At 41.8% G+C, this 8325-nt stretch overlaps 1 pseudogene; it reads right to left on the reverse strand.

Moving 5' to 3' along the window:
- Positions 1-375: 375 nt before the first annotated feature.
- Positions 376-1190, reverse strand: LOC108512708 (transmembrane epididymal protein 1-like; annotated as a pseudogene).
- Positions 1191-8325: the final 7135 nt, after the last annotated feature.

The raw sequence follows: 8325 nt of genomic DNA on the forward strand, positions 1-8325 counted from the left end.
TAGGTAAAAACCAAGCCAGACAGCTGGTGAGGGCATCACTGCTGGTCTCCACCCCGCTCCTTTCAGAGGCCTCCCTTTGATTGTTCTCTTCCTGCTATGGATATTTCTTGGCCACATTCCTACCTCTTTGGGCCTTTTCCTCCTCTTCCACTTTGCCCCATCCACATAACCCCATCTGTGCCCGCTCTTCAGGTTTCTCTCTCCCTATCTCCTCAGCAACCTGAGGCCCAGCTACAGGGACAACAGTCGGGGCCAATTACTGTCCTTCAGGGCCATTCCCTTCACTGGGGACCAAAGAGGGTGCCATGTTCATGGCTAAGAAGCCCACAGGAGGAAGATGAGGTGGACGACGTGCCAGCCACTATAGGCCCTGTCTCAGGGGGAGCACTTTGCAAGGAGGAGAGCCTGATCCTCTTTCTCTGACTGCTCTACTTCCTGTAGCAACTTGTAGAGGGGTCCTGGAGGGCTTGTGTAATACGGAGGCTTCTTTGGGCCCTGGTCAGCTTCAAGCTAGGGACTGTAACAATATACCAAAAGGAGGAGAGCCATAGATTCCCAACAGGACTGAGCATCGATCATCACATGCCAGCAGAAGAAGGTGGTGACAAACATGATGTCACTGATGTCATCGTCTTGCCAGGGTAGCCAGAGACAGGTCTGTATAGAATAAAGCCTGCCTGCATCAGCAGGACCATCTCAGCATCAGAAAGGTCTCCATCAGGCTGTTGAGATGGACACATGTTGGGAGCCCACCAGGCTCTGCAGTCAAACACCAGCAACAGCAGGAACACCACCAAAATGACAGAGAGTGAACGTGCAGCTCCACCCCTTCTGAGTCTTTAGCATGTGACACCTCAGCAGCAGGAGCTCGTAGATGATCAGGACCAGGGGGGATACCTTTTTCTAGGCCCACACACTCTGAGGCAGCACGTTGTTGCTCATGAAGTCCACACCAGCCATTGAGAGTGAGGGAGGATGAACATGGTGAGGTGCTGCCACTCTTTGTCATGAACCTTGATGGCACCTGGCTTGCTTATCCTGCCATCAAGACAGAGGACCACATAAAATGTTAAGAGGGAGCCAGTCACTATCTTCAGTAATCCTCCATAGGCTATTTTCCACAGCCTGGAACATCTTTGCTTATTCCTGGGAGGGCACAAAGGATACAGGACACAACCTTTGAGTATCATGCCCTTGGAGACCACTGTGGCCTGATACAGTCCATAAGAGAAAAGAAATAGCCCCGGGTAAAAATGGCCAATGAACTTTCCCATGGAATAGAGGTCTGTCTGATTGAAGCGTGAAGAACAATACTCAGGACCTCTCTACCCTCCTCTCCCTCACAGGCCCCTGGAGTTTTGGGTCTATATATACAGAGCTAAGTTCTACCTACTTTTATCATCTCCTTCTGCCCACTGCTGTCTCACAGAATGGAAAGTTCTGGACAGGAGCCTAGATTTTTAGTGAGGTAGGTCTCATTATTCCATTTCATTCCAGTACATCGGGAACTAATTGAGTTCTGCAAAGGTAGAAACATAAAGATTTTTTAGTATGCACCTGTGGGAGTTTGTGCTCTCAGGAGCTCTGCTTTTGGGCCCTTGAGGACCTTCTGGTCACACCTGTTCCTCTCTCATGGCTTGCTTCCTTCTGCCCCTGTTCAATGTTCAGAGTAGGAAAAGAGAGGTGCCTGAGCATGGAGATTATCCAGAGAAGACCTGGGTTACTCACAAACCTTCATGTATCCTTTAAGACTCCTTCCTCAGACAGGCTTGGTGGCTCAAGCCTGTAATCCCAGCACTTTGGGAGGCCAAGGCAGCTCTCGAGGTCAGGAGTTCGAGACCAGCCTGGCCAACATGGTGAAAGCCTGTCTCCACTCAAAATACAAAAACTAGCTGGGCATGTTAACGAGTGCCTGTAATCCCAGCTATTCAGAAGGCTGAGACAGGAGAATTACTTGAACCCGGGAAGTGGAGGTTGTAGTGAGCCAACATCATGTCACTACACTCCAGCCTGGGTGACAGAGCAAGTCTGTCTCAAAAAAAAAAAAAAAAAAGACTCCTTACTCATATGTTGGGTCATATACTAAGAGCAAATATATTCTTCCCAGACGTAGAAGTTTGAAAACATTTGGGTGTCTGTTCCTATATTTGAGCTCTTGTTCTCTTTATTCTTCTGTAACGGTTTTTGGGGACCACAAAGAAAACCACTCAATTGCCCCAAATTGTCTTTCCACTGAACAGTAGATGAACGTAAAATGTCACCTTTTGAGATCAATTTTGGAATGTTAAGGTGTAATTTTTTATTAAAATGCAGATATATTGAGATAAGTAGATCCAATGAGTTGCTTATATTTTAATGTGAATTAGGTCCTCGACTTTATTCTCTCTTTAATTATCATTTACTATGTGTCTAACACATATAGGCAGAAAGAGTTCTAGGTACTAGGTAGCAACCAGTTGCATATGATGGATTGCATCCAAGGCAAGAGTCTTCATTTATTTATTTTTATTTTTATTTTTATTTTGAGACAATGTCTCGCTCTGTTGCCCAGGCTGGAGTTCAGTGACTTGATGACAGCTCGCTGCAGCCTCAACCTCCTGAGCTCAATCAATCCTTCTGCCTCAGCTGCTGAGTAGCTGGGACAACAGACATGAGCCCCCACATCCAGCTATTTTTTGTATTTTTTGTAGAAATGAGGCCTCACTATGTTGTCCAGGCTGGTCTCAAACTCCTGGGCTCAAGTGATCCACCCACCTCAACCTCCCAAAGTGCTGGGATTATAGGTGTGAGTCACCGAACCTGGCCCTATTTATTTATTTATTCATTATTTTTTATTTTTTAAAATGAAATCATGTTTATTAAGAAAACAAAGGAATGAAAGAATTGCTACTCCACAGGCAAAGCAGCCCCCATTTATTTTTTTTATAAAAATTAATGTCTATATAGCCCCTCCTTATCCATGGGTGATACTTTCTAAGACTCCCAGTGGATGCCTGAAACCTGGGATAGGTTAGTACTGAACCCTACATATACTGGTTTCCCCTATACATATATACATACCTATAATAAAGTTTAGTTTATAAATTAGGCACAGCAAAAGATTAGCAATAATAACTAAAAATGGAACAATTATAAAATGATGCTGAAATAAAAGTTGTGTGAATATAATTTCTCTCTCTCAAAATACTATATTTTCAGAGTGCAGTTAACTGTGAGTAATTGAAACCTAAGAACATGAAACTGCAGGTAAGGGGGGACTACTGTATTTGAAGTGTACTACATATATTTTTTTCTTTTTTGTTTTTTATTTTGAGACTAAGTCTCTCTCTGTTGCCCAGGCTGGAGTGCAGTGGCACCATCTCAGCCCACTACTACCTCTGCCTGCTGGGTTCAAGCAATTCTCCTGTCTCGGCCTCTCAAATAGTTGGGACTACAGGTGCATGCCACCATACCGCCTAATTTTTTTGTATTTTTAGTAGAGACGGGGTTTCACCATATTGGTCAGGTCAGTCTTGAACTCCTGACCTCAGGCGATCCCCCTGCCATGGCCCCCAAAGTGCCAGGATTACAGCCATGAGCCACCATGCCCAGCTGAGGTTCATCCATATTGTTGCAAACAGCAGGACCTCCTTCTTTCTTAAGGTTGAATAATATATCTTTATATATATGTTTCTTTACTTACCCATCTGTTGGTGGATCCATCTGGGTTCAAGTGATCCACCCGCCTCAGCCTCCCAAAGTGCTGTGATTACAGGCATGAGCCACCGTACCTGGCCCCAGCTTAGGTTGTTTCTGTATCTTGATTATTGTAACATAAGAGTGCAGATATCTCTTTGAAATACTGATTTCATTTAATTTGGATATATACCAAGGAGTGGGATTGCTGGATTGTATGATAGTCCTTTTTAAATTTTTTCAGAAACTTCCATACTGTTTTTCATAACAGCTGAGCCAATTTACATTTCCACCATATTGTACAAGGGTTACCTTTTCTCCACATCTTCAGAAATGCTCATTATCTTGTGTCTTTTTTGTTATAGCTCTTCTAAGATGTGAAGTGATATCTCCTTGCGATTTTGTTTGCATTTTCTGTGATTGGTGATGTTGAGCACCTTTTAACATACCCACTGGCCATTTATGTCTTCTTTGGAAAATGTCTTGAAATGCAGGTTCTTTACTCATTTTAAACTGGTTATTTGTTTTGTTGTTTTCAAGTTGGGACTACATTTTAACCAAGAAGGCAAAAAATCTGTATGCTGAAAACTATAAAGCATTGAAGAAAGAAAAAGAAGAAGACACAAATAAATGGAAAAATATCCCATACTCATGGATTGGAAGAATTAAAATGTTTAATATGTCCATACTACTAAAACCAATCTACAGATTCTACACAATCTCTATCAAAATTGCAATGGCATTTTTCACAGAAGTAGAATAAGCAATTCTAAAATTCAAATGGAAACACAAAATATCCCAAATAGACAAATCAATCTTGAGAACACGGTTGGAGGCATCACACTTCTGATTTCAAATTATATTCCAACGCTATAGTAATCAAAACATTTTATGTCTGACATAAAAACAAACACATAGACCAATGGAATAGAATGGAGAGCCCAGAAATTAAACCTACGCATGTATGTTCAACTGATCTTCAACAAGAGAACCAAGAATACTCAGTGGGGAAAGGATAGTCTTTTCAATAAATGTCTTAGGGAAAACTGGATATTCACATGTAAAAAAATGAAATTGGACCCTCATCTTATACTATATATAAAAATTAACTCAAAATGCATTAAAAACTGAAATGTAAGATCTGAAACCATAACCCTTATAAGAAACATAGAGGGTGGCCAGGTGAGGTGGCTCATACCTGTAATCCCAGCACTTTGGGAGGGTGAGACAGGTGGATCACTCGAGGTCCAGAGTTCAAGACCAGCCTGGCCAACATGGTGAAGCCTGTCTCTACTAAAAATACAAAAATTTAGCCAGGTGTGGTGGCACATGCCTGTAGTCCCAGCAACTTGGGAGGCTGAGGCAGGAGAATCGCTTGAACCTGGGAGGTGGAGGTTGCAGTGAGCCGAGATTGTGCCACTGCACTCCAGCCTGGGTGACAGAGTGAGACTCTGTCAAAAAACAAAAAAAAGAGGAAGTGTGACCTGAGTTATCACACACAGCTCCCTCATTATTTGATACCCCATGCTGTCTTAGGACTCTGCAGAGAGTCCTCATCAACAAGAAGACACTCGCCAGATGCAGCCCCTTGGCCTTGGACTTCCCAGTCTCCATAACTATAAGAAATAAATTCTTTTTCAGTTTCAGGTATTCTGTTATAAGCAACAAGAAATGGACTAAGATGCCATATATCTGGTAAGAGGCACATTTCCAAAATATATGAAAGTCTTCATTTAGAGGGTATGGAGAACAAGGTACAGGGAATGTGAGGCATAGGCACACAAATATTTCTGGGTTTATTACAGAGGGTACATGGAATAGGAATTTCTCTGAGGGTGATAAGTGTGCTTAAGGGAGAAGTTCATCACAGAACATAAATCATGCTGATTTTGATCCTCCACATCTTGTATCATCTGTCTTCATGATACAAGCAATGCTGTAGGGCAGAGAGACAGCATCTGTGTGCTGACACCCCCAGTGGGGACAAGGAGAGTTTACACCTGGGTCACGGCGCTGCCTCTGAGCTCTCTCTCCCATCCAAATATTTCTCATACTTACTTATGTCCCCACTTAATCCTATCCATCCAAATATTTCTCACACGTACTTAATACCATTATGTGCTGCATAATGATGGTGGACCACATACTCAACCACGGTCCCATAAGATTATAATGGAGCTGAAAAATTTCTGTCATGTAGTGACATCATAGCTGTCCAACATCATAGCTTAACGCATTACTCACATGTTTGTGGTGATGAAACCATCCATAGAAATTTTATAAATTCAATCAGGGAAGAAGGAAGAGGGAGAAATGAAAATAAACCAAGCTTGCAGCACATTCAGCATTAATCATTAGGCCAGCTTGCTCTCTGACCTGCTTCCTCATAGTTTTTTGCTGTCTATTGCCCCAGAATCATGCAGAGCCTAGATTGTAGTTCTCCTTAACTGCTCTGTAGACAACAACTTGAACATTGTGAAACATTATGTTTTTCATTTGAGATATTCTTTCAGGTCCTGTATATCAGTGAAACTACTGATGTCAGCTAGTCCGAAAGAACTGACTCACTAAAGAATTCAGTCCCTACATCCTGATGGTTTCATCAGCTTTACCCCAACCAATCATCAATTACGTCAATTTTCCAGCCTCTTGCCCTCCATGATCCCCTTAAAACTTCAGCCCAAAATTCCTCAGGGAGATAGATTTGAGGGTTTCTCATATCTCCTCACTCAGCTGCCCTGCAATCATTAAACTCTTTCTCTGCTGCAAACCCTGCTGTCTTGGTATATTGATCTGTTGCTGCATAGTGGGCATATGAACCTGTTGGTCCTGTAACAGTAATGCTGGCATAAACAAACCTACTGCACTGCCAGTCCTATAAAAGTATACAGTAATGTCCTGGGCCTTCACATTCACTCACCGCTCACTCACTGACTCACCCAGAACAACTTCCAGTCCTGCAAGCTCCATTCGTGCTAAGTGCCTTATACAAGTATACTATTTTTCTTAATCTTTTATACCATATTTTTACTATATATTTTCTATGTTTAGGTATGTTTAAATACACAAACACTTAGCATGTGTTACAATTGCTCACAGTATTCAGCACACTAACACACTGTGCAGATTTGTAGATTAGGAGCAATAGGCTATTCCTTTTAGCCTAGAGGTGTAGGAGGCTATATCATCTAGGCTTATGTAAGTACTCTCTAAGATGTTTGCACAATGATGAGGTCACCTAATGACACATTTCTCAGCACATATCCCTGTCATTAAGTGACACATGATTGTATCAGGAAAATCCAATCTCTCTATACCATGGAGGGTGGAGGCCACTTTTTGCCAGTGGGAGAATGGAGATTTGAGTGCTAAAATACTGTAGGAAAGAGACCGTAAGATTGCTTTCCAGAGGGACTTGACTTCCTTATTCCATTTTAACTTCAACCTCCTTTTTTAGTATATACAAGTGTGGTATATACTGGCTAGCAATTCATAGAATTCATTTCTTTTTCTTCTTTTGTTTGCCATCCTACCTTGCAGTTAGATGCAGGCTTGCAACTGAGTCCTAGCCAATGGAGTGTGAAGGAAGTGATATATATTACTCTCTGTTCTTATCTATAAAATCCTCCCTCACATACTTTTCTATGTTACTTTTCTTTCTTCTGGCTTAATACAGAGTATCCCAGCTTAGTTAAAAGTCATATTTTGTTGAAGATGGAAGAGCTCCAAGATGTAAGGGACAGATTTCCTGGATTACTCATTGTAGGAGGCTTATACACAGATTCTGGACACTCATTTTGGACTAGGCATGAATATAAAAATAAATTAACTTTTTTAAAATTAAGGAATGGAAATTATTGCATTTGTTTGTTAGTGCAGCTAGTTCATCCAAGCTAATGCAAAGCTAGTACATAACCCTTATAGAAAAATCTGGAAAAATACAGAATCCAAAAATGAGAGGAAAAGAAACACTTGCAATCCCATAACCTGATGATAACCACTGTTAACATTTTGTTGTAGAAACCCAGCTTTAGGAAGACAGGGTGATGAAATGGAAAAACAAAATTGACTGGAAATTAAGAGATCAGGGTTCTGGTCCCAGTTTTCTCTTAATTAGCAAAGCCTTTATTTCTGTTAGAGAAAGGAAAGACTTCGACATGTATTCTCTAAATTGAGAGAGAGAGAACAGGGTTGTTGCATAGAAAGGGAGTATTTATTACTCCACAATTGTCTTCTTTTAGCTAGTGATCAAAACATTCAGAAAACTTCAAAGAGCTGCATGCTTAGGGAGAGGAGGTACAAGGGAAGCTGTGGGTGTGAGGTTGTGATGGAGTGGACCAAGGAGGAGAAATGCTTGGGATTCTCTTTGGTTCTTGCCTGTGCTCTGGGAAATCACTGAACTGCCCTGAGGAAAATTGTCCCCTGGTGCAGTGAACTCCAGTGCTCCCATAAGTGTTTACCATCAGCGAAGAACAAGTGCCTGCTTCTGAGTAACCTAGTTCTACCTAGAATGGACTGCAGGCATGCAGGTGGGCTAAATTTGTTCACTAGTAATATTACTTCTACTGCCTTTGGGAAGTGGGTCTAGGGACACAGTGGATGTGGGGGACAAACGAATACCATTCATCTTCTGGCTACGCTATTTAACTC

This window comes from Rhinopithecus bieti, unplaced genomic scaffold (genome assembly GCF_001698545.2).
Source record: "Rhinopithecus bieti isolate Rb0 unplaced genomic scaffold, ASM169854v2 scaffold_27006, whole genome shotgun sequence".
NCBI classification, from domain to species: Eukaryota; Metazoa; Chordata; class Mammalia; order Primates; family Cercopithecidae; genus Rhinopithecus; species Rhinopithecus bieti.